Below are 27862 nucleotides of genomic sequence, written 5' to 3' on the forward strand. Positions count from 1 at the left end.
GATTCCGCAACACAGTACAATACATAAGAAATATAAGGAAAATGAACTGAACATCTAAAAACGTAGTCTTTAGCATTTTCCGTATATTTACATCTTACTTATTTAAGAGAATCAAAATCAAGATTCATTATGAATGGGAATCACTATTTAAATAAAGAAGACTATTCACCTATGATTTGCCAACTTCAAGACACGTGGAGATACAGATAAGATACTTATTTGTAGGGTGGTGAAATTACAGATGATTTCAAATCTAGATATATATTAAAATACATATAAAACAGTATAAATGACAAACTTGGTATTTTAAAAATGCCATTAAAATAATATTCAATAATGTAACTGTTCATAAAGTGAGAGTATCATAGAAGAATTGAGGCATTGGCAACCAGGGAAAAATTCAGTGGGAGCGTTGCTCTCCTCACCTTTGATAAGAAGTTTGCCAGCTAAATGAGCAGAGAGAGAAAACACCAGTATAGAGAATATTTGGAAAGATGGTTTTGCAAGAAGGAATTTAATGTGTTCAAAACACTAAAAAAGCCCCTTGTAGCAGGAACGGGATGAGTCAACAGTAGATTGATGCACTAGGACAATGAATTGTTCCCCAAAGGTAACCTGTGATTTCTACTAAGAAGTGCATGTCAGACTGGTTCCATCTTTTAATTCAAATAAGTGGTAACATGGAGCCATTTTAGACCAGTAGTTCTCACCTATTAGAGGTCGAAGAGTCTTGCCTGGTCTCCACGACACATTTAAGAATTCAGGACTCTGAAAGGCAGAAGGAAAAGACTAACTGGCTATGGACCTTGGGACCCAAGCAACAACAAAAAAGTGAGTTTTCAGTGGTGGTGGGGGGTGGTGCTTCAGATATCCCAGATTCCGATCTGGAGAACCCAGCAGTCTAGAAACACCTTTGAATATAGACACAAGAGACCCCTTTCCAGCAGGTTAGAATCTAGGAACTCACAGAGACACTGGAATCGAGGCCGTGACCATTATAACACAGACGGATTCCTACCCGACATATGTCGTAAGGACTTAAGAAATGACCTGAGGCAGAGATTGACTCCACCTCTGATGGGAAGGGCTTGGGTCATGGTGTTACCGAGTGCCCGAGGAAGTCTGCTGGTGCCTCCCGGCCTACTGACCTGGAGGCCTGAGTTGCCACTGAACTCCCTGCGTGTTCTTCAGCCTGGTCAGGACTTCCTCCCTTGGCCCTAAATCCCACACCACCACTTCCCTTATGACTTGCCCCAACTCTCACCTGTTCCATTTCTTCTTTCTGACAATCCTCCATGTAATTCCAACGAATAGAGCCCGGAATCATTTAACTCAATTTTCCTTCCCATCTCCACTTAGCAGGGCATTCATTTAGGTAAAAAAAAAAAAAAAAAAAAGTCAAGGTTATTCTCATTCCAAACATTCCATTTCTGCTATGAATACTCCAAATAGAGTCTTGATTGCTGAGCCCTCCCCTTGTGTTAACCTTAATAATAAACCTATCAATGATTCTACCAGTAAAAATGTGTTTTTCAAGAATAGCAGAGAATTGGCAAGCCTGCCCAGACAAGCCACAGCAAAACCGTAGGCAAGTCTGGAAAACAAGGGAGGGGAAAAGTTCCTTCTATCCAGGAAAGGTGGGGGAGTTGTAAAGACTTCTGTACACTAGAAGTCCTTGGGAATAATCCTGGAGTTTGAAATATAGTTGCTTTTCATTGGCTCAGTTGGGACACCCTCTCATCGGCTGGGCTGTTGCCAAGGGAGGAGAAGAACCGTTCCTCCTTCTGCTGGGATAGCCAAGTAGTAGCCAGAATAGTCTAGTCTTGCAAGGTCCATTTCTTCCTGTTGGGTGTGCCTTTGAGGAACAGTGATAGGACAGGGGAGCTCCTCCTGCTGGTCTTCAGACTCCATTTTTAAATGAGGTTTTCTTGATTTTCCCACTTGGGACCTCGGTTACGTCACTGAACGAAATCACACACTCTCAGAAATGAGACGCCTTCAGAGTCAGCTGACAATGCTTGCATTTGAGGATGAAGTTTTTCACATCAACAGCCTGCCTGCATCTGATGAGTCTGCAGGGATGTCAGAGGGGTCATTCTTAGATGGGCCACACCACTCTATCCTTACAGGGCTTTCAACATTCAGAAGCCAAGGGATGACACCTGTTACTCTACTCTCCTGCTATGTCACAATCACTTACCGAGCTGCATGTGCCTGGACGGTTTACCTTCCTGAAGCTGTTTCTTCTTTGATAAAATGCTCGCAATATTTTTTTTTCTTGTGGACTGTAACGATTTTTGTTTAAAAATTCTTTCAGAATCACCAAGATGAATCCCTCCCTCTTCAATCATTGCATGACTGTTAATTTAGACCACAGCCAAAAAGTGGAGAGAGGACAGAGCCTCAGGAGGATGTTATGTTGGGGGAAGGCAATATAGCAAAGAGGAGGTGGGAAGAGAGATTTCAGAGTCATGGAGAAGGAATCATCAAGAAGGAATTTTCAGAATACACAACTTAAGACACCAGATTCCTTAAAAGAATTCTAAATAAAAGAGGTTCTGTTGTCCTTGTGATATCTTCGGGGGCAAGAAATGAAAGATGTATCACAGGAGGCCTCAAGAGGACTCCTCCAGCATCTTTGGTGTTTAACATCTTTAAATTTAACATTTGCGTCCTCTGTCTTACTAATCTGACCTCACCTCATACTTCACAAAATATCAGAGGTAACATCTTCTAGAAGACTGTCTTGGAATTTCCAAATTGTGCTGTTGTGCCACTCCTCTGGACTCCATCATATTTCTAACCTAATATACTGAAATCATGAATAAATTTGTCAGTTATTTTCACAAAGGGGACCATGTGTGTTCCTCTCTGGCCTCTCAGAACCTGGAGAGTACCTGGCTGCCTGGCTCACAGTAGGTTGTTTTTAATATAAATGGAACTAAAATGTTCCCTTAATATTTGCATATATCTCCATGCCCAACCTTTTGTCTTCAAGCTTCCAAATGCTATGATCTTATTATTCAAATCCTATCTCCAACTCAAGTTACATTTTTCAGATTCTTCTATTCATTTTTCAGACATTGATTCCTTTGTTAAAATTAAATACGAAATAAAGGCCAGACTTAAGAATTCTCTGAGCGGACAAAACAATTTAAATCATGCCGTCAAAACTAAATCTAGCTTATTTCACGCACATGGCAAAACTCGGGTTATCTCTGGTAAACACCTTTGTTAATCATAAAAGAAATTGAAGTCATCTTACTAAAAATGGTATAAGGCAATTATTTTTAACCGACCTCCTGGCATCCGGAAGCCCCCATTGTAATGACCGATCACTGTAAAGGTTAAACCATTCCCGGATTTTCACTTGATAAGCCATCCTGTAACATCACGTACCTGAGCCACATACCAGTTTTAAATTTGAAAGCTCCCAGTTTCGTGAACTGTTCATGTACGCCCAATAAACTCTTGCTCAATACCATTCATTCATTTGGTGGTTTCAATTTTGCTATTTCTGAATTTTGGGCACCTTTAATTGGAATATTGTTGCCCAAGGACCTTGTTGGAGGCCTTGCTTCTTTGTAGACTTACCTCAGGTCTTATCTATAGGAGATCTATTTATAAGAAACTTGTATTGACCCTGCGGTAAGAAGAACTTTACCCTCTTTTCCCATTGCTTTCTCCCTCCCCATTTCAATGGATTAGCTCAATTCCTTTTACTGTTCTAAGAGAAATCCTGTTTTCATTCCGTGAAAAAGGCAACAAGTTAGAAGTCAGAAGAATTTGAATTGTGTCCTATCTGCCATCAACTAGGTTGTAGACTTAACCAAGTCATATGATTTTTGTAAACTTAATTCCCCTTATATTGAAAGTATATAAGCACACACCTAAATAAATTATATCGTACTCTCTTACATTTTTATGTAATATTATATATTTAAGATATACAAGAATAACTAGAGCTTAAAGAAGCTTATTTATTTGATATTCTTAACAAGTGTGGCGATTGGAAACAATATTTAATAGAGTGAAAAGGAGCATAAAATCAAAATATGTGTTCTGCTACTATAGAAAATATGTTAACACCATCTAGTCACTCCTTGTCCCAGAAGAATGTATAATGTATTTGTTAGATTATGCAGTACACTTCTTTATGTATAGTCTATAAATTTCAAACTATAAGCATGAAAAAATATATTGCAACAAAGGATTTATTAGCAAAATGGTCTTATTTTTTATCAGTTCTTGAGGGAGAGACTATGCTTGCTGTAATATCAAACACTGATCATGATTGATAGAGCCCTTGCTATACTAATAACTTTGTAGAAAGAGACCTGTCATACTATCCACTAGAATCTAAAATGCCTTCTTCACTTCCCATCTCATCTTCCCACTTCCATAATTCAATCCAATGAGTTTCTACAATCACATCTTTAACTTCCCCTGTTTATTATCATAAATATTCATAATACATAAAAATCATGCCGCTCAATTGGAAACCATTCAGAATTATATAATATTATCATTTATTGTTAAGTGGTTTTTCATTATTCTTGATTTCTACTGGATATGGCACGTTGCTATTCTGGTGATGGTATTTCTTTTTAATTAATAGTTACAGGTTTTAACTAATCTGCGATTTCACTTGGGAGAAATAAGAGAATGGTACTATTCTATTATTTCTGAGACTAAAATATCTTGACAAAATTATTACATTTTTGGGGATCCCTGGGTGGCTCAGCGGTTTAGTGCCGCCTTCGGCTCAGGGCGTGATCCTGGAGTCCCAGGATCAAGTCCCACATCAGGCTCTCTGCATGGAGCCTGCTTCTCCCTCTGCCTGTGTCTCTGCCTCTCTCTCTCTCTCTCTCTCTCTCTCTGTGTCTCATGAATAAATAAATAAAATATTTTAAAAATATTATTACATTTTTTAAAAATGTAGTTCAATGTCATAAGTATCATGTCCTATACTATAATACTATAAAACACCATCAAATCAAACACAAAATTAAGAAGAAAAAAAAAACCTAAAACTAAATATGTGTGTGTACATAATAGCTTCATTTTGGTAATATAGTAAAGACTTAATTTAAAAATTAGAGAAAATCTGCGTTAATTGGTATAAACCCTAGATTATAGTTTTTTTAAATGCAGCTTTAATTTACCACTATCAAGTTTATACTGTACATCTTGGGAATAATCCTTACTTTGTAGAGTCCCTTGGGAGAATGGTTTTACTGCTTAGATAAGAACTATTTGAGATTAGCATTTCAATTATTTGAAAGCAAATGTGAGCCTCAAAAGTGCTTTAAGAGCTCTAAAACACTTATTATCTTAAGTGGTTAGAAATAGTATTTCAGTTTATGTATACTATTAAGTTGATTAACAAATTCTTTCCTAATAGAGCTCATAGAGATAAGTTTCAGCCTAAAACAAGGCTGAAGGGCTACAAATTCTGAATTAGATCAATGCCAACTTAAGACCAGAATGTACTGTTGTTCTTTTTTTTTTTTTAATTTTTATTTATTTATGATAGTCACACAGAGAGAGAGAGAGAGAGAGAGGCAGAGACACAGGCAGAGGGAGAAGCAGGCTCCATGCACCGGGGGCCTGATGTGGGATTCGATCCCAGGTCTCCAGGATCGGGCCCTGGGCCAAAGGCAGGCGCTAAACCGCTGCGCCACCCAGGGATCCCTGTACTGTTGTTCTTACACCTACATGGAAATGCTTAATGTCCAGGCACCCTGAGTTACTCCGAGAGTGGTGTGAAGTAAGTGCAAGATTATTCCTAAATTACATATCGACATTTTATTGCTTTAAGATATCTTAAATATTTGTATAATAAAATAGGGGACTTTTATACTTCATAGAGTGATATTCCTACAGTTCTGAAGTTAGGAAGAAAAAGAAAATATTTATTTAGCAGCAAACTGGCACAACAGGAAATGGACACTCTTGAAATGCAAGCAAAAGCAAGACCCACATTTATATTTTTTAAGATTTTATTTATTTATTCATGAGAGACACAGACAGAGAGGCAGAGATATAGGCAGAGGGAGAAGCAGGCTCCCTGCAAGGAGCCCGATGTGGGACTTGATCCCAGGACCCCGGGATCACGACCTAAACCAAAGGCAGATGCTCAACCACTGAGCCACTCAGGCATCCCAAGACCTACATATTTCAAAAGGAGCTCTCCAATATTAAGTTTATGTGTTAGATTTTTAAACCGCCATTGGTATTTTAAAGATAAAACAGCAGGATAGTGATATCATGGGAAAAAAAATAATGCCTCTATAAACAAGCCATGTTTATTGACTCATATGGTTGATGGGCATACCCAATTTCCTTGGTAATAAAAGCAAGGATGTCCCCAAGCAACCTACTAATTAATTTGTAGAATAGACAAGATGTTGGGGATATATTTAATAAATCTCTAAAAGATTTATTAAATGCCCAGAACTGACAGAGTCAATGGGAGAAGTAGAAATAACAAGTCTTCAGATCCCCAGATGTCCTTCAAGCAACATGCTTAGCTCTCTACAATGATATGAATTACCAAACACTTTGTCCTTCTTGTCCTCTTTTGACTCATTCAGGATCCCAGTCAGTGGCGAGGCCTAGATGAAATACGCAGCGCCCAGGGCAGTTCCACAATGCCAGTGCCTCGATGCGCAATGTGTACCTAAGCACTCACTTTCTGGTATTACCAAGGTACTTTCTTGATAATAAACCCAAGTACTTATTTCTTAAATAGTATTTAAACCTGAACATGATAATATATTTTGCTAATTTTATTTCTCATCTTATGCACCATCAGTTTTGATATGATTATTGAATTTTGAGAGGTATAATTGGACTCGCATTTCATCTGAATCAAAACACTAATGTTCTGTGTTATAACCAGATGACTCTGTAATCTTTCTCGCTCAGAAGAGGCCGCTGTTGTGATTAACCTAGACACTGGGCACTGTTCCATAGGATGTGGCTTCCTTCCTACGAAATTGCTAAAGTCTTTGAACTGTGTGTGGTAAAAATTGAGTGAATTACCTCTGAACTTATAATTAAGTATGTGACAGTTGATTGAAACTTCTTCCTTCAGGAGAAGAGCTCGTAGGTGATGCTGCATGACTTATATGTTTAAGTAGATGTGCTATGGATAAACCGTGATTACACAATCTTTAAAACCATAACTCCCCCTATTAAATTAAAAGAACTTCCCTTATTTATACGCCCTTAAGTTGCAAGTACTACTAGTTGTGTTATCACTGATCAGTTTGATAATTACGTGGGCACTTGTAACCTGACCCTTCCCAAATCAATAAACTATTTCTTTAAAGCTATGCTAGACCAGATACATCAGAATATATATGAATATTATGGACATATTCCTTAACACCCAAAATAAAATTGCACAGATATCACAGTTGCAGTATATTTTACATATTTGAAATAATGCCATGATACTATGGATGTGCTATACCATCAGCATGTCTATTTGATCCATAGACATCAATTTGCATAAAACACTCCCCATGCCTGCAGCATTTTAATTAGAAGGAAAGTGTTAGAACTTTCCTAAATAACTGGTGTCAGAAGTCTAAGACAAATAGATTTGGGGGAAAAAAAACCTCAAAACTTGTCAAATCAAGGTTGGATAAAATTATCTTGGATTATGAACATCAGTGGTAATGGTTCAGACGGGAGAAACAATCCAAAACAACAATAAAAGTTCAGTTTCAGGCAGTATTTTCTTCTTCTTTCTCTAACAAATAGAAGAATATATATACAAAAAATTAATTCAGAAAATGCTGAGTGATGATTATTGATTAATAGTTTTTGGTTAAATATCAGCCTCAGTATCTTCTTTCTTCCAAATACTCTGTCCTACAGAGGACCATTTAAAATTGGCAAAGTGGGGATGCCTGGGGGGCTTAGCAGTTGAGCATCTGCCTTGAGCTCAGGTCGGGATCCTGGAGTCCTGGGATCGAGTCCCACATCGGGCTCCCCGCATTTAGCCTGTTTCTCTTTCTGCCTATGTCTCTGCCTCTCTCTGTGTGTTTCTCATGAATAAATAAATAAAATCTTAAAAAAATAAAATCTGGCAAAGTGAACGCTGTGATAAGAAAATATTTTCGAAGTTACAGTTCACTGCAACAAGCTCAAGGCCTCCATTTTCAGGAGAGCGCGGTAGGAGGGACTCAGGAGAAATGCTAGTGTTAGGAAAGCGTTCTGACCGCCTACAGTGAGGTTCTGCCAGGTGGAAACCAGGGATGAGCAGTGGAAGGAATGCCCTGCGCAGTCTCCATTCCTTGACATGAAAGGTTTCAGAGTCCCAAGTTCTGGAGTGGGGGGATGATGGAGTGGCGTGGCAGTTAGACAGGCGTGAGCTGGAAGGCGAGGATGGTGATAAACAGGTTGCACATTAGAAGCCCAAGGACAAACATCCTGATCCTGTGGCCTCCCAGACCTTGGGGCTGACAGACCAAAAGCCACAGGTGTGGAGCATGTGCTCTCCTCTCCCATCTCTGCCCCAGGGTAACCCTGAGACTCCTTATAATGCATTTACATTGTGGGTACAGCCCCCCCTCCCAACGGAAGAAGGCTGCCATGGCAGTTCTGATACAAACCTTGTATCAGAAGGTCAAAAACTTCCCTCCCAACCTGTGGGAGGAGTCCCTTAGATGTTTGGAAACAGCCTCCATCAGAGACCAAAGCACTGTGGTCACTGTTCCTCCCAGCCCAGAGAGACCAATAATACCCAATCCCAAAACAGCCCAGGGTCCATGGCCACCTTGCAGAACCTGCAGGCTCTCCTCTAGAGAATGTACCCTTCCTTTCATAAACTTTCTTCTTCTTTCCCATTGGATGGCAAGACCTAAATCTTTATCGTGTGGATGCCCAGAGCCCAGACACAGTGCCTCCCGTGCTGACATCGTTTTTGGTGTTGGGACTGGATTGCCCCACCCCTTTCTTGACTGGCTCCCATCTCCTCAAACCCTTCAAACTTGGATTGCTACTGGATGTTCGCCTTCAAGGTCTGTCGGGCCAACCTCCCCAGTCTAGCCCAGGCTTCCCTGCAGGTGTTTTCACTCATTGTGATTTTAAGCCTCTCCTTTATTACTGCTGGAGACCAGCAGTTTGCCAGATGCTCATTTCGCCGTCTGGTCTGTTGTGCGCTTCCTGGCTGCATCTGTGCCAGCCACCACCATCTCCACTAGAGTCCTTTCTTCACTTGTGCCTCTGACCTCCGGGAGCCTGACCTTCTCCTCCTCACCTGTCTTGCAATGCATCAGATGCGGGGCTTTAGGGTTTCCCACAATGAAGCCTTAGCGGCAGCCACACCTGAATTTCTGTCAAAGTGGAGGACATTCTTCCATTGGGTAGATGCTGGAAGAGAGCTTCTCCCAGTCTCTCTCCTCTGGAAATTCTGGCCTCTCCAATCATCATCCAACACATCTGCCAAAAGGCTACCCATGACTTAGAGGCAGTCTGTGTCCAGCTGGATGCCCCCAGCAGGAGACTCCACTCCAGCCCTGGGTGCATCACTCTAGGTCTCCAGACTTGGGCACAAAAACATGGAAAGATGAAGGAGCCCATCCAGCCCATCCTTCTCAGGACTGCCTGGAACAATTGGCACCAATTAAGGCTGAATCCTGAGGACCCTTGGGAAGGGCACCTAACCCAGCATCCCCCTAGCTCAAAGGGATACCTTTCCTCTTATCCCAAGAGCTTAGACCTCCAGATGCCAAGCTCTCCAGCTCCCCTGTTGTGTCTCTTACAGATGGGTAACCCGGCCTCTACAATTCCTCCTGAGTTCCCCTGGGTGACAACCTAGCCCATTGGTCACTCTGACCCTGAGACCTTAAGGAGGAAGAGACTCATCTTCTTCTGCCACTGTTGGTCTGAATGTAAGCCGGACGACAGAGAGGTTTGGCCTTTAAACGGGAGCCTTAACTGGAACACCTGACTTCAGCTAGATTTCTTTTGTAAAGAGCAGGGAGAGTGGAGGGAAATTTACTATGTCCAGACTTTCTTTGCCTTAAGGAACATAGAGGATATCATAAAACCTGTAAGATTGACCCTCATCTTCTCTATCAAAGGGGACACCCTACCAAGAGACTCTCAGTCCCTCCTGGAGAAGGAACCCAAAAGGCCCTGGTGCTGCCCAAGCCCCTTTCCACCTTCTGTCCCTCCCTCTGTGCCTCCTCCCTGGGCACCTGGTTTGTATGCACCTCTCCCAATGTGCCATCCTCTCCCTTCACTGCCTCCATATCTCGGAGACTTCCCACCCTAAGCTGTGCCCTGTGGTCTAACGGGCCAGGGAGTTTAGACCTCGGGTTATTCATAAGTCCTTCTCTTTAATAGACTTTAAATGGATTAAACAAGACTTGGGACTCTGAAATCCTTCAGGTCAAGAGAGGAAGGTTCCTCTCGGCATTCCTTCCACTGCTCATACCTGGCTTCTTCCATCAGGTCGTGGAAGCAGTGAATTAAGACTCAATCAGCTTGGGACGTCTCCAAACCAGCTGTGTTTGAAACTTCAGCTCTAGAAGAGGAAATTCAAGAAGAGGGATGGAAGCCGGTGCATGATCATGCAACTAGTATGTTATTGGTTCTTTGTGACCATGTTATTTCCATTAACTGTTTTCCTTCCTAGCTCCAATGTGCTCAGCTATGATTTTGTACTATGGCGCCCCAAAGGTTGGCTTGAGGAAATCTATTTCCTGGTTTAATAATAATAATAATAATAATAATAATAATAATAATAAAATCAGTAAGGATGCCTGAGTGGCTCAGTGGTTGAGCATCTGCCTTCGGCCCAGGGCGTGATCCCGGGGTCCTGGAATCGAGTCCTGCATTGGGCTCCCTGCATGGAGCCTGCTTCTCTTCTCTCTGCCTATGTCTCTGCCTCTCTCTGTGTCTCTCGTGAATAAATAGATAAAAATCTTTTTTTTCCCCTCCATCCCGCCCCTAGATAAAAATCTTAAAAAAAATTCAGTAAACTCTGTATGTCATATTTGATCCAGAAAACATTGTGCCTCATGGTTTTAGAGTCGATATTAAGGATTGTGGTTTTGTATGTGGTTGTGTGTTTGTGTGTGTGTGTGTGAGAGAGAGAGAGAGAGAGAGAGAGAGAGAGAGAGAGAGAGAGAGAGAAAGCATGCACAGAGAGACAGAGAGACCGGGCTAGGAAAAAAGGGGAGCAGAAAGTAAACTTCGGTAAGGGAATTTTCAAGTTAAGAAGTTGGTTAATGATCACAATTAACCTAGATCCTTAGTCAATTTTAAATCTGTTTTGCTATCTACAAAAATTATTTTCGCTCTGCTTGCTAGTTTAAATAGGGGTCTGAGACACTTCAGGGGAATCAGCACCATCTGCACTATCCCCCGATCTAAACTGGAAACAAACCTTCCTCTCGTGAACCTGTGGTCCCAGCTCTTGGCCCCCTGATCTGTGTGTCAGGACCCGCCATCAGCTGCCATCCTCGTCCCTGTCCCCCACACTGCCACGCCATCTCCAGCTGGTCTCTCAGACCCATAAATTTACTTTTGGGGAAACTGAAGAGAAACCAATTTTACTTCACATCAGTATATGTGATATTTGTCCTAAGTGTGTGTGTTGATCATATTTTCATTATTATTTTTATTGAAGTAAAATTTGCGTACAGTGAAATACACAGTCTTAAGGATAGAGTTTGGTTTTTGTCAAGCTTACACCAACAAAAGCCAAACCTCAATCAAGATATAAAATATTTTCTTATCCTAGAGTGTTTCTTGCTGCTTCCTTTTTTAGACAAGACCCTGCCACCCCCAAATTAACGCTGTTCTGATTTTTATCATCATAGATTTGCTTATTCATGTAGTATCGCCAACATTTGGTAAAATCAGTATTCTTAAACTTAGCAATTTTGGTGAGTATGAAATACCTTATTGTGATCTTATTTTTCAATGTCCTAATGACTATCAATAAGCCCTTTTTCATGTGTTTTTCATTGACATATATATATTCTTGGTAACCATTCTTTTAAAATCTTTTTTTAAATTTTGAATTTAAAATTTGATTTTTATTTAAGATTTACCCATTTTAAGTGGATTGTGTGTCTCCTTATTAATGAATTATTCTTGTTCTTATATATTCAGATCACTTGATAGACATATATTATGAATAGTTTCTCTCAGATTGTGACTTTTATACTCATTTTCTTATTGCTAAATTTTTACATAGTTAAAAAAATGTGGTTAGGTCTAACTTATCAATTTGTTTCCATGATGGTTAATGCTTTTCTGTGTTCTCTCAGGCAAATTTTCCTACCCCAAGATGGACAACATATTGTCCTAATCGTTCTCCGAGGTGCTTTCCATTTTGAGTTTTTATATTTAGGTCTCTAATCTCAGCTCAAGATACTTCTTGTGTAGGGTAAGATAGGTGTTTTTTTCTATGTGGTTATACAGTTGTCCCAGCACCCTAATAGGTAAGGTTTTCATTTGTCATACATTTCTTTAGGGAATCTGTGGAACTTCATATAATCGTGGATATGTGGGTACATATCTAGGTTCTGTTTTTGTCCATTGATCTATAAGCCTTAGCTATCACAATAAGCCAAGAAAAGGAAAACAGAGGCAGATAGATTGAAAAGAAAACTATACATATTGGCAGATGTTATGATTGTGGATATTTAAAAAAAAACAAGCAAAAATAAACAACCTAAGAGTCATCAAAAATCCCCTAAGAATAAATAAATGAGTTTTCAAGTGTCTAGAATAAAAGATGAACACATGGAAATCAGTTATATTTCTATATGATAGTAACAAACACATAGGAACTCAAGTTAGAAATGCATACCATTAGCAATTGCTCTGAAGGAAAAAAATGAAATACTCATGTATTAATACAGCATGTGAATGAGGGTTTCCCAAGGAACTGGGAGAAAGATCAAATAATGACAATGCTCTAGAAGTGGAAATTTATGAAGAACTTCAAATGTAGCCTGCTTCTTCTAGTGGCTGCAAGGCTGCTGGTTACCAGAGTTATACCATGGTTGGTTTTCAAGGCTACCACAAAGTTGAGGGTTAAGTTCAAACACTAGAATATAATGCCTGCTATTCTTACTAAGGGTCAGTAATATTTTCTTGAATAAATAAGTTTCAGGTTTGCTTTATGCTTTGGTTAATTCCCAGAGTTCTGTAAAACTTGACTTTTGCATCTTTTCCTTTTTTTTTTTTTTTTTTTTTTTAAGATTTCATTTATTTATGAGAGAGAGAGACATGCAGAGACATAGGCCGAAGGAGAAGCAGGTTCCATGCAGAGAGCCTGACGGGGGACTCAATCCCAGGTCTCCAGATCAGGCCCTGGGCTGAAGGCTGTGCTAAACCACTGAGCCACCTGGGCTGCCCAATTTTTTTTTTTTAATTGATATTATGGAGAAGTGGATTTACAGAGGTCTTTGGTCTTTATTCACTATTCTGGAAGTGTTGTCTCTTTGTATTATTTTAGCAGCTTTATTTTTTTATTTAAAAATAAAAAGTTTAAAAATATTTGATCATTCAAGACATAAAATCATTTTAGAAGCACAGAAGAGCTGGTGAGATATAACTCATTAGATAAATATATCTGAAGGTAGAAACTCATATAGAAAGTGCTTTTGCCTAAGAACATTTCCCAAACTGTTGGAGGTGAGCTGTAGTTTTAATAATTTAACAAAATATGAGTATAATATGACAAAACCAAGATTCTGACCAAAAGAAAACTATAACAAGTGACAACAAAAGGCCAAACTGTCAGTTTAATATAAAGTAAGCCCACCTCAATAGCTCTCCTCTCTTAAATGACTGCAGGAAACCCTGCCTTGGTACAGAGCACAGCAAGGAAAACAACTGTGCCAGAGAAGGGAAAAGATGAACCAATCCTCAACTGAATTCACAATCTGCTGTATATGTGCCCATAAGTTATCTAATGCTCTTCCTTTTAAGATATAGAACCTCATTTCTTTCCCTTTGATGATAGGTTAAATTTAGTGATTTTTAATAAGTAGAATAAAGGGAGAGTGATGGTTTGTGATTTCAAAATCTAGATTTTTCTGCTTTTCTTTCCTCTTTCTTAGATTGCTCACACTGAAGTAAAATTCTATGTTGAGATGAGCTATATGGAGAAGTACATGTCACAAAGAACTTGACAGCCAAGCGAGAGAGCTCCTTTATGAGCAGATTCTCCAGCACTGGTGAAAGCTCAGATCTCTGTAGATACAGACAACATCTCACTCCCAGATTATTAATCTTCAGAAACATTGTCACCTGATAACTTTTCTGGTAATAGATATTTAATACACAGCCCAATCTTTTTAATATTCAGGAGGTTAGAAAAACAAGTTGTAAATTAAACATGTATCTGCCCAGTAGGCCTCTGGTTTCTTGATGAAAATAAGAGAAATTCTCTCTGGAGAAATATACCTTAGTTCTCACAGAATTCTGAAAGAATTCCCAAAAAATATTATTCTCAAAAGAAAATGAGGGAATTTAACATATTTCTTTTTTTAAAAAATATTTTATTTATTTATTTATTCATGAGAGACACACACAAAAAGAGGCAAAGACACAGGCAGAGGGAGAAGCAGACTCCCTGTGGAGAGCCCAATGTGGGACTCGATCCCAGGTCCCTAGAATCATGACCTGAGCCAAAGGCACACGTTCAATCACTGAGCCACCCAGGTGCCCCTAACATAAAATATTCCTAAGCCACAAAGAAATTAGATATCTGAATTGGAAATGTATGTAGTAAAAGATTTGTAAAAATTATACTGGAATTAACAGAAACAGATATGAGGGAGGAACAGACTATTCTTGCTATTTTCTGAAAAAAATTAAAAAGTAACTTGAGGGGCACCTCAAGGTATATATACAATGGAATTATTGCTCAACCATAAAATAGAATGAAGTCTTGCCATTTGCAACAACATGGATGGAACTAGAGAGTATCATGCTAAATGAAACAAATAAATCAGAGAAAGATAAAGATCATATGATTTGACTCATACTGCGAATTTAAGAAACAAAACAAATGAGCAAAAGGGAAAAGAGAGAGAGAGGCAAATCAAGAAACAGCTTCTTAACGATAGAGAACAAATTGATTATCAGAGTGGAGAAGGGTGTGGTTAAATAGGTGATGGGGATTAAGGAGTGCAACTTTTGTGAAAACAATTGTGGATAAAACAATACAGCTAAAAGACAGTTGTTTTGAGATTTGCTTTTTGAAAATATCCAACTTGTTTTTACATGAGACATAGCTAAACGTGTAGTTAACAAAAATGTTAAAACGAAATTGCAAAAGATGCATTTCTGGCAGAGATAATTGCCAAAAACAAGCTTATATAATTATATTAATGTAAAATTAATGCAGATTTTTCTATAAGACCAAGCATTTTCAAACACAGTGAGTTATTAAATAGTGATTTCAATTCCCCAGAAGGAAGCATTTATTTTAAATGTGTAGGCAATTGATAATAAGGTCTCAAAATATATAAAGACAAATTTATGTAAAGCAATTGTAATTATTGTTAATGATAATGCTAATTGTTGCAGAGTATTTTCCCTGTGAATATCACTTGGTTGGAGCATCCTCTATAATTGGATTCTATAATTACTTCTTGGGGACTCTTTCAGTACTTATTTTGAAGACTAAGTCTCTAACTGATAACTAAATGTATTAGTGTTGATGATCATCTGGCTCCAGCCCCTCAGTTTTAGAAATATAGGAATTGAGATCCATGGATATTAAAGAAGAGCTGCCTAAATAGTAATTTTGTAGAAGAGCAAGAGATTACTCTTCTAACTTTCCAACCAAAGTTCTTGGCACTATTTTACAATGTCTGCAGTTACCATTTCTGCACTAAACTGAAAGAGGCAACATAAATATTTCACTCTCTGAAAACTTTAATTTCAAGTAACCATTTAGTTTTGGCTTCAAGCTCTACATGAACTTTCATGGACTGGAGACCTGGTCTCACAAAATAGCTCACATTGCTTTCTCCACAGAGCCCCACATTGTGATTGTGTGCACATATGGGATCCAGAGAATATGATGGGAAAGACTAATAATGTGCTAACTCTACCAAAAATAATCTGTGACAAAAGAGTAGTATTTGGAGCAATAGCAAATTATCACTGCTAGAAACATATTTATAATGAGGATTTCACTAATGGATTTAAGACTTAAATATGCTACTGTTTTAAAAATAAGTTTATTTTTCTCCACAGGATAGATGATGAGACTTCTGACTTAAAAATGAAATTATAGGTTAGAAATTTAATCAGAGGACTTTATTTCATGTGCTTTAAAAAAAAAAAAAACACACAGTACCTCAAATATTTAAATTTTAAGATTTACATTTAACAGTAACTCTTATTTCCAAGGAAGAGCTACACACTTTGTAGACAATTTTTTTTCTTATATTAATCAGGTAGAGTAGTATTTAAAAGCACAGGCTTTGGTATTATATTATCTCAGATTAAATTTCATTTATTCTTATCTGAGGCTATGGGCAAGATATCTTATCTTGCAAATAGAGGAAATAACTGGATTAACTTTTAGGTGCTGTAAAAACTAAACTGTATTAATATATATGAAGTCCTTAAGCAGTACCTGCACCTAGTTATCCCTGTCTTAGGCATATTTATTATTTTTTGAAAGAAAATAGATAAGTAGTACGTATTTCAGAATAGTTAACAAATAGAAAAAGGAGATTGACGTCTAGAAAAGGACAAACGTAGAGAACATACTATGTATTACTGGACAGGAGACTTCCACAGCTCATCCTATCCTCTTGCTCTACCTCTCAGAAGCAGCAGTACAGACTGGCCAGAAATGAGGACACTCGATGCTAGGGGAAGGGGCTGTAACCCGAGAGAAAAATAAAATCACTGTCTGTTGGAACAAGTTCTGTCTTGTCCTCCCTGGCTAGCTTGATTTGGGCAGGTCTTTGTCAAGTTATATTAACATCCAAGATTTCGGTGTGGGATTAAAGGGAAGTGGGAAAAGAAATCAATCTGCCTTATTGCTCTGCCACTTTTGCTACTTAGCTGCGGCTTAAATCTGCCACTTTACCTTCCTTACTTACCATCTCCTTAATCGGTATCACCATCAACTTTCACCTAGACTATTTCTTTTTTTATAAAATTTTTTAAGATTATTTATTTAATTATTCAGAGAGAGAGAGAGAGAGAGAGAGGCAGAGACACAGGCAGAGGGAGAAGCAGGCCACATGCAGGGAACCCGACGTGGGACTCGATCTGGAGTCTCCAGGAGCACACCCTGGGCCGAAAGTGGCACTAAACCGCTGAGCCCCCCTGGTTGCCCTACCTAGACTATTTCAATAGTATTCTAACCACATTCCCTGCAACTATTTTTTGCTCCTCCTATATTCGGTCTTTAAAATCAACTTGAGGGACGCCTGGGTGGCTCAGCGGTTGAGGGTCTGCCTTTGACTCAGGTCATGACCCCGGGGGCCTGGGATGGAGTCCCGTGTTGGGGTCCTCTCAGGGAGCCTGCTTCTCCCTCTGTGTCTCTGCCTCTCTCTGTGTGTCCCTCATGAATAAATAAATAACATCTTTAAAATAAATTAATTAATTAAAAAAATCAACTCAAGAAATCTTTTTCAACCAAAAATGTTCATTACCCTTCTTCCAGGTCTTAAGTCACCAAATTTTATGTTTGAGAAATCTCAAATCATGTGTCCTTCTATGAAACTCTAACCCTCTAGCATCATTCACCAGGAGACCCACCTGCCCCAGACAGTCCGCTGACCCTGTGTTATCTTCAGTACCTTAGACAAGCTTTATTTCGGGTGTCAGGGTTTGGCTGTGCTGTTTCCTCTGCCTGAAAGGCCCTATTACCCAGTCCTTAGCTGGTTAACCCCTACTCATCCTACAGATACCTTGTCCTCAGAAATGCTGTTCCTGATAACAATGAATCTAATGGAGTCCCCTTTATCAATTAGACCTCAATTACAGGAGGACATACAAAACAGCTCTGGATATTCTAATCAAAAATAGATTTATTAGGGAGAATTTTCAGGAGCTCTAGAGGGTTAAGTGGTCAGATGGCCACTAGCAGTTGCTCCCAAGCAAGGGCCTCATCTGTGAGCCGGGAGAGCCCGCAGAATCGGAAGGCCGTTACCGGTACTGGCCTCGAGATCATACTGCTGGAACCTGGCATCCCTAACCTGGATTTACGACCCACTGCCACATCCCCTCAACTCCTACAGAGCAAGTGACTAGATTCTGGAATTACAATGTTCCAAAAGTAATAAAATAATAAATTTCTCTACAATTAAGCTATATGGAGCAATAGCCCAAGAAACCTCATTTTTGCCTCCAACATCTCAGGACTTCCAAGACCCTGAATGCAAGTTTTCTGGCCTCTACAGAATAGAAGCTATACCAGAGGAAGTTTAAAATGGGGGCAGGGTGCGACCACCGTATCCACCGTGTGCCCCACCCGTAGCATGTTCTGCTTACCACGATTTTACTTGCTGCTACATACAGTAGGCTTTCCTTGATTTGTTTTCTTTTATACTACCTTTCTGCTCCATTAGATTACAAGCTTTGTGAGGACATGAACCAATTTTGATTACTACTACCTAGTGCCTGACCTGCGGAAGGTCTACAGTAAATTGTTGTTGAAGGAATTAATTGGAAACATCAGGCCTCATTTCTAAGTGGGTTCAATACTCGGCTCACTCACTCCTTTGTTAAATGCAGAAACTTCTTAGCCTGTATGGGCTTCACCAATATGTCTGGAAATAAGGCTAATAATGTGGTATGAATAGCACCCATCCCTCTCTGTTCTTTTATGTCAAGCAGCTTGTGCTAAATATAAGGCCTAAACTTCTTGAAATGGTGCAAGCAAGATCTTGCTGAGTGTACAATGCAAACAGCTAGCCAACTCCTGCAAAAGTCTCTGTCTACGTTGGTGTTTGGTACAACATATACCAAACATGGCTTCATTGTCCCTCTCAGGCTGTCACTGCTCAAGCACTGGTGACCTCGATATATCAGAGAGAGATCTAGCCTTATTTCAGGCAGGCCTATGTACTGAGAGTCACCTTCCATGGCCCCAGGGATACATTTGAACCAGAAAAATTCTCTGAGTCATTGACTTTCCCTGCGATTCTTGGACCAAGAACAAGTCCACACTCAGTGCATAGAATTCATGCCACTATGTTCTCCCACTGCTTAAGACGTCTCCCTCCTGGTCTGTTCTTCAGGCCTTCAAAAGAATTGCCCATAGTGGAGTCTTTGTGTGGGTGTGGTTGTGTGGGTATGTGGGGGGGAGGTGCGGTTGCTAGAGTAAGCAGTGAGCAACAGCATCTAGGTAGATCCTCTTTCTTCTGTATACATGGGAAGCTGGGACACTATCAAAATGGAGAGCATTGAAGGAAAGAGAGAGGGTAGAGGATTTCCTTTCCTCAAATCACAGTGTGGTTTGGAATGAGAATGAAAGTCATTATTATAAAGAAAATGCTTGAGAAGAAAAGCTATTCCCTGCTCCTAAGGGAGATAGGAACAGGAGTAGGTTAATTCTTCCCCTTTCCTATAACCTGTAAAATCCCTGGTTTATTGTTCCCTTTATCCTAATTCAATCCTTGCTCCCTTATACCCCCCAGATATACTACTGCAGCTCTCTCTTAACACGGGGCGGGGCGACACTGCTAGGAATGACCACTCCCGGCCACCCCCCACTAAGATTCCTTCAGGTGGGTGGAGAAAGAGAGCCTCCTTTCTGGTCCTTAAGGTCCTCCAGGTCCTACCTCTCACGTGGCCCAAGGAGGGTGGGGACCAGATAACATCTGAGCCTAGGAAATAATTGTCTGCCTGACACAGACGTCTTTAATGCAAGGCTAAGTAGACATGGTGAGGAGATGTAAATTTTTCCATTTGGGTGTCACAGATTACTACTCTGTCCCTCCTCATTCAGGAGCAAAAGTCACACCAGAATATCTGGGCTGCCTTTTTTACACAGAACTGTGGAATACCTCAGGACTTTAAGGGAAAAAGGAAACTAGAGAATCGTGATTCTCTATTGACTTTCAGAGGTTATTTGTATTAATGTTAAACCCCCAAATTGGTTTAGAAATCCTGACATTACCAGTTATCTCAACTTTCTTATTTTCCACATTGTCTGGAGCTAACATATTTACACACATTTTGTAGGGAGTATCTGAATTCCTTTTCTCTGATATCACGCCTAGGCTGTATAGAATACTGTAGGGAGAATTGGCCTATATGAAATTTATACTGTCCAGCTAGCCCAAAACCTTAACCATTTTCCTAGGGAACTCCCCAAGTAATGTCTCAAACATCTTATTTCACTGAGTTCTGATTGTTATAACTTTCCACTTCACTGCAGCCTGCAGACAGCAGAGAACATCTCTCATTTCTGAGAAATCCTATATCATGGAACATATATTTGCCCTCTTTCTAGCTCCATACAGCCTTTATTTATACCCGTCTCCACTAGAGCCTTACATGGAAATCTTTATTAATGTTTATCTTCTAAAGTTATCTGCTCAAAATAAATAAATAAATAAATAAATAAATAAATAAATAAATAAAGTTAACGGCTCCCTAAGACAAATCTCTATGCTATAGACATCATCTCTTCCTAAAAGACCTCGATCTTGTATTTATGCCTCCCTTTCCAGCATCATTAATCTTAATATCCCTCTAGTCAAGCTCCTCTACTGTCTTATATATTACGGCCTATGTTATGCTTTAAACAGTGATTTTATCATGTCACTCCCTTCTCTAAAATCCTCCAAAGACTTTTTCTTTTAATAACTTTCCAATTTTAAGGCCTTCTCTATTTTACTTCCCTCCTATTAACTCAACTCTATATTCATCATTTCTCCCAAACATAGTCCCTACTGTATGCAAACCAGTGTTTACGGTGACTCAGACCAACTGTATTCACAATACTCAACATGTAATGGGCATTCAGTACATGGCTGAGAAGTGGGTGTATGCAAGTTCATTTCTGTTGTCATCAATTCAAATTACTTACCTCTGACTTGGCATTTTCTCATTCTTTAGGCTATCAAAATCTTAGCTGATTTGAGAACTAACTTTAAATCCGTTTCCTTTGTGGAGCCTTGTAATACTCAAGTCTTAACTCACACGCTTTTATTTGAATATGATGGTACACACAGGATGTGCCAAACAAATATATGAGTTAGGGTTCAGTCGTAAGTAACAAAAATTCGCCAAATACTTCAAGCTAAAAGAGAAATTTATTTAACAAAGGAATATAGAAAATTTGCACTAACTAAATTGTTAGAAGGTAGTAAGAACAGACTTTCCATTAATGAGGCACACAGGAATGACATATCAGAAAATACCACTAAACTGAAAGGTCACGGAAGCTGCTAAGTCTGCAATAATTAAAGGAGACCACTGTGCCTGTTGATGACAGGAATGTGTTAGCTGGGAAGAAAGCATGAGAAAGATCCTACCAGAGTTATTGGCTCTAGAATTAGACTGTGTCTGTTAGATCCTAACAAAATTGAAACCTGCATCCCAACACCCAGAAATACATACAAAGACCTTGGTTAAAATTACCACCCCACCCCCAAAACTTAAACGTTCCCATGATACTGCTTGCAAAAGTGCAGCATTTGCTGCACTGCCAACTTCTAAAACATGTATGAGTGCATACAAATGACTGAACTTTAATAACAGGAAATGCTAGTTGCAAGAAATTTTGAGGAGTTGGATTTTTTAGACTTTAGCCTGTGGAATACATCAAGAGGAGGAATAAATGTTAGATCTCAATTCTCTGTATTCTCCATAAGTGGATTTTATTTGCATTACTTCATTAATGTTTGACACATAATGACCATATCTTCCCAAATATATAATTACTTGTTAAGCAGAAAGTGTTTGTTTAATGTGGAGGCAGTCATTTGGTTTCTTTTGGTCACATTTAATTTGAGAAGGTTTTATAGGTGGTGTCGTGGGTATCCTCCTGATTTTCTAGTCTATCATTTCCTGATTGATTGAACCATACTCTCTGTTCAAGTAGACAGCCCATCCACTTGATGGGAAAAAATTGTGTTTGAGTATTAAATGTGTACTGAGTGTTTCACTTCAAGGGATACTAGAGGAGAGATCTAAGGGTCACATAACATTGACATTTTTCTTTTTCTCTGAAGAGTAGTTGAATGGACATACTTTTATTCTTTTTAATGATAGGTAGAAACTTGAAGTGCCCTGTCTTACTGCTCTTTGAAAGACTTTAATGAGTTACATGGAGCACTCACAATAAAAACCGTGTCCCTAAATCCAATTCTCCGTGACTTAGAGAGGGTCAATATCGTTCTAACTTTCCCCCGATACAAAACAACACTCTCTTGACTTGCTTTTTTTACAGTATGCTCTCAGCCATTGATCTCCCACTTAGAATGATGGATCTTCCCTATCTTTTGCTATCACTGGCAGACCGTTCTTAAACAGATGAGACTCCAATCACTCCCTGTGGATGGTCTCCCTAAATAACTACCTGCTGGCTGAGTGTAACTAGATTTGGAGACTGATGCTTATATTATCGCACAACAAGATAGTTTGGCATGGGCTCTATAGTGATTCTAATAACAAACTTGGCAATACAAAGAACCACACTTGAACTGTCAGTTTCTGGTATGCATAGCTTCTGATTTCACCTGGAATGGTGTAATTGGAGATTTGGCGGCGGGGTATCAATCCTTGATTAACTCCACTGCCAGATTCCCTAAGGAAGTAAGCAGGGATTCTCTACTGCACATAATAATTCCATCCTTACACCCAGAGAAAACAGCCAAACCTAACTGTCAATAAATGACGCTTAAAAGAAACTCTTCCAGAGAAAATCTTACAAAAATTCATATTTAAATGTAGATTCTTGTCAATATCCTCATGTATGCATACAAGACTTTTGTTTTTGGAAACATCAGTAGATAAAGATATATAACCAGTCTCTTATTGACTGCAATCATTGAGCTCCAGATTATCATCACCAAAACTATCCTGAAGAAAAAGTGTAATGAGTAATTAAATTTAGAGTTTTCTATGTTGTATTTTTTTTAAGATTCACCTAAATAGCCTCATACCCAGTACTACTGCCAAGGACTTCTATGGTTTTTGAAGTTAAATATTCTTTTTCCGTCATTCAAATGTATCACCATAGGTGAAAATAAATACAAATTAATACTTTTGGTGAATAAAATGAAAAGAGGCCGGTCAAAAAATCTTATATTTTTCTTTTGACAAGTATTTTCACAAGAGGGGAAGTGACACAAATTAAATTTATTCCCACTCTGAAGATGTAAATCTAAACTGAAATCTTGAAAGTCTTTTTTTACCAACGCCTCAGGCTCTATCAATTACAATGTTGATTTTCTTTCTTCTTAAATTAAACTTTGGACTTTATAAAAGTGAAACAAAGACAATAAGTTGCATTCTTGGTTTAGATTTTTTAAAATTTATTTATTAAATCATTATTTACTTCAATGTAAAAAGAGCCTACTATTCTAGAACACATTATATATGTATATATATATAATTTATTTTAAGTTATAATTTGCTAAAATAAGACTGCATAAATTGAAATTTTGGTGACAAGTCTGAACTGAATTTGATGAGAATCTGTGTGCCTTATTAGGAATTTCTGTTTTATGCTGACCATGGTAGGGTTATATGGACTCCTTAGGATACTACATATTAGGAGTGAACATTTCTATCAAGCACTTGTGAGTTTCATTGAAGCAATGGCATTCTCTATTAAGATTTTATATAGAAATGTATAAAAGTGAGCTACCTGGTTTATTATTCTTATATGGGTGAAATTTTATTTTATTTTATTTTTTTCAGAGCTTTAATTCTCTCAATCTTGCCACCTAGGGTAGGAAACTATATATGTATATATATATATATTTTTTTTTTCTCTGCACACCACAAAGAAACATGGAAAATAATACAATTAAATATATATATACATATATATATATATATATGTTACCCTGAAGAAATATCCTTTAAAGGAGATAATTTCAAAACTAATAAAAACTTCCTTCAAATAATACTTTCAAAAAGATAAAGTAAGAAAATTTTTGCGTATTTACCATTTTAGGAATTATAACTGAAAATTACCAAGAAACACTTTTCAGTATGTAGTCTACAATCCACGAGCATTATTATATTCTTCAAAAAGAAATAAGACAAAGATGACTGCAGTAAACAGTATGTCTTCTCTCTTTGGCTTATAAATATGTTTATGGCAACATATTAAAAATAATCCTCTTAATTAAAATGGTGAAGCAAATGACTAAATCCACATAACTCATTATTTGTCTTTCTTTTGACTAAGTTAAACAAGTCTATCTTTTGTATTCTTATAGATTTTTCAAGTTTTTATTCAATATAGTCTTCACATTTATTTTAACCTGAAAATACACGATTATGGGGCTAAGCAATTATAAAATAAAAGCAAAACCCTGCATCACAGCATATTTCTAGATTTCTGGTGTTCTGAGAATCATTTACAGTTCAAAAGTCTGTGAATATCATTGGAATATTTTATGTAAGAGTTAACCTCTCACTGATCATCTTGCTTATTATAAAAGCATTGACTAATAGAAATATAATGTGAGTCATCCGTGTCATTTTTCAAATTACTTTTATTTTTTTAAAGATTGCATTTATTTGACAGAGCACAAGCAGGGGAAGTGGCAGGCAGAGGGAGAGAGAGAAGCAGGCTCCCCTCAGAGCAAGGAGCCCAATGCAGGGCTCCATCCCAGGACCTTGGGACGATGACCTGAGCCGAAGGCAGATGCTTAACTGACTGAGCCACCCAGGCATCCCATTAAATTACTTTTAATATCTTGTATAAGATAAGCCAATATATTAAAAATATTTCTATCTCAAAAAGTAAAATACAAAATGCATTTTAAAATACCAAGTATTTGAAAAGTATTTGTTATATATGTGGCTTGTCTAACTCAAATGATAAATTTTCACCAAAATATTTGATCTGTACTTAAGATTTCATAAATTTATGTTTGGAAAAAGTAACTTCACATATCCGAGTTGTTTGAAACATACTTAAAAATTTCCAATAACTGAATCAATACTAAAAATAAATTTGCTTTAATATTTGCATCAAAATGGACAAATGAGTTTATCTTTTAAACATTGTTTTATTTTTAATTTGACTTTGAAGCAAAAGTGTATTAGTTTCAAAAATATTTCTCCCCAAGTCATATCAATTTACTAACTCTTATATCAACTCAATAGCTTTAACATCAAATTCAAGTAGAAATTGAACTGGTAAAAATCACTCTACTTAGCCATATCAGCAAAACATTCTTCAAATATTTTTTAAAGTAGTTTTGCAGCCACTTTATATAACACAATCTATTCTGCATATTTATCCATATTAGAAAATTATGAGTCATTATTACAGATTTGTAATGTGAAAAATTTCAGTTTCTACATATGTCTTAGTATCAACCTCTCTAGGTTACAAATAACCCCCACCCTTAAGGCTTCACATTACTTCATTCAAATACATTGGGATATTGGTGAGAAACCATGAATCACTTGACCATGTTTTGGTACTTGAATATTGGCAAGTATTCCTTCTGTTTCAAGAAAAACTTTAATTGGAGATTATAGTAGCATAAATTTGTGTGAAACATTCCCATCACCCAAATTATAATCATCGGCAATAAACACAAAATCATTTAATTAATTGTCATTAATTCATTGAAATCACTGAAATAGAATTTCTTTCAGAATTTCCACAAACTGGTGAGGATTCATACATTTGCACGAATACACTAAATGATTTTAACAACTGAACACTATTCGTGACACTTTTTTATTAAGTTTGCTTCAGAAAAACTGAGCACAGTTATTTTCAATGTGTTTCTAAGAGTGGAAAAAAGCAATACAGGAAGTTCAGTCTCTTTGTTTTAAAATTTCAATAAATCCAGAATTTGTCTCATGTAGCTGGAGAACAACCCACCATGCAAGAAAACAAAGTTTTTGTACCTAGCAGATACTCTATGATGCATATTGAAGATTCAAATAAATCTATGATGTGAATTCAATAATTTAGGCCACAACTTGAGAGCATTTCTTTGTATAATTGGAAATAAAACATAACCAAAGTATGAACTGAGAAGTATCTCCTATCTCATGTCTCCTTTAAGGCTAAAGAAAAATACCTACATTTTTTTTCAAATATTGAATCGGGCAGCCCGGGTGGCTCAGTGGTTTAGCGCCGCCTTCATCCCAGGGTGTGGTCCTGGAGTCCCGGGATCGAGTCCCACGTCCGGCTCCCTGCATGGAGCCTGCTTCTCCCTCTGCCTGTGTCTCTGCCTCCCTCTCTCTCTGTGTGTCTCTCATGAATAAATAAATAAGATCTTAAAAAAACAACAAGAAATATTGAATCAATTAATCTGATATTACTTGAAAGAGTCTGCATTTGACTCACAATTTTTTTGTAGCTCAATTGAGATCATTCACTTTTGTAAAATATCTTTTTCTGGTCTTTCCCTCATTTTCTGAGAAGTCTTCTATAACTTGCTAATAATTTCTTCCACTACTTCTTCATCTAAAAGCAATTTTTTAATGCAGTAATTCAAGCTGTTTTTTAGCTAGTCAAACTTATGAGACACAATTTTGTTAAAAACTCATGTAAAAAATTTCTACAAGACATTTAGTTCTAATTTTAAGAAACTGATTTTATCTATTCTTTTTTTACTACTGAGAGAAAACATCAAATTCATTTTATATTTGTTGAAAATGTCTCATAAAATTTTCCATGTTATTTCATTTAATATTTTAAATGAACAAACAAAATGCTTTTTTTATTTTGCTCTGCCACAACCAAGTAACTCAACTTCTATTAATCATGAAATTTTCAAATAACTCTTTCCAGTCTATTTGCTTTAATGTTCTGTTTGTAGTACTACCTTCTGTATCCCTGCTTGATTCTGTATCAAAAGTAGTTTGTTTTAAATTTCATTTTAAAAACAATTTGTTTTAAATTAAATTTTTAAAAATATTTTATTTATTTATTCCTGAGAGACACAGAAAGAGAGGAAGAGACATAGGCAGAGGGAGAAGCAGGCTCCCTGTGGAGAGCCCGATGTGGGACTCGATCCCAAGGTCCCAGAATCATGACCTAAACTGAAGGCAGATGCTCTACCACTGAATCACCCAGGTATCCCTGAAAGAACTATTTTATACAACTTTAGGTTTCAAATTTAAGTTACAGTAATTAAAATAAAATAGAAAATTCCATTCCTAAACCACACTAGCTACATTTCAGTTGCTCAGTATTTGCATGTGTTTAGTGGTTGCTGCAGGAGACAACATGGCTTTATTTTATTTTATTTTAAAAAGTATTTTATTTATTTATTCATGAGAGACACACAGAATGAGAGAGAGAGAGAGAGAGAGAGAGAGAGAGGCAGAGACACAGGCAGAGGGAGAAGCAGGCTCCATGCAGGGAGCCCGATGTGGGACTCAATCCTGGGACTCCAGGATCACACCCTGGGCCAAAGGCAGGTGCCAAACCGCTGAGCCCCCCAGGGATCCCCACAACATGGCTTTAGAGTAATAGATGTATACAAGTGAACTTGCAAAATATTATTTTATGAATTAAATGAAATAAGAAAGATTGCCAACTGACATTCTTCTACTCACCATAGCTACTCTTTTAATTCATTTTTCATTGTGTTTCATAGTCAAAGATAATTGCTTTCAGAAGTCTGATGTGGGTTTCATAGTCTCTGCTTTGCTTGGTCATCTTCAGAGATCTAAAGTATGC

General features: G+C 37.9%; 1 long non-coding RNA gene across 1 annotated transcript; it reads right to left on the reverse strand.

The window, feature by feature from the left end:
- Window positions 1–599: 599 nt before the first annotated feature.
- LOC119867280 lies at window positions 600–27862 on the reverse strand. The gene is made up of 3 exons (XR_005383029.1): window positions 27739–27862; window positions 1265–1354; window positions 600–768 (listed from the first exon to the last, which is right to left on the reverse strand). It is a non-coding gene; the product is annotated as an uncharacterized LOC119867280 (long non-coding RNA).

Source organism: Canis lupus, chromosome 33, assembly GCF_011100685.1.
Source record: "Canis lupus familiaris isolate Mischka breed German Shepherd chromosome 33, alternate assembly UU_Cfam_GSD_1.0, whole genome shotgun sequence".
Taxonomy (NCBI): Eukaryota; Metazoa; Chordata; class Mammalia; order Carnivora; family Canidae; genus Canis; species Canis lupus.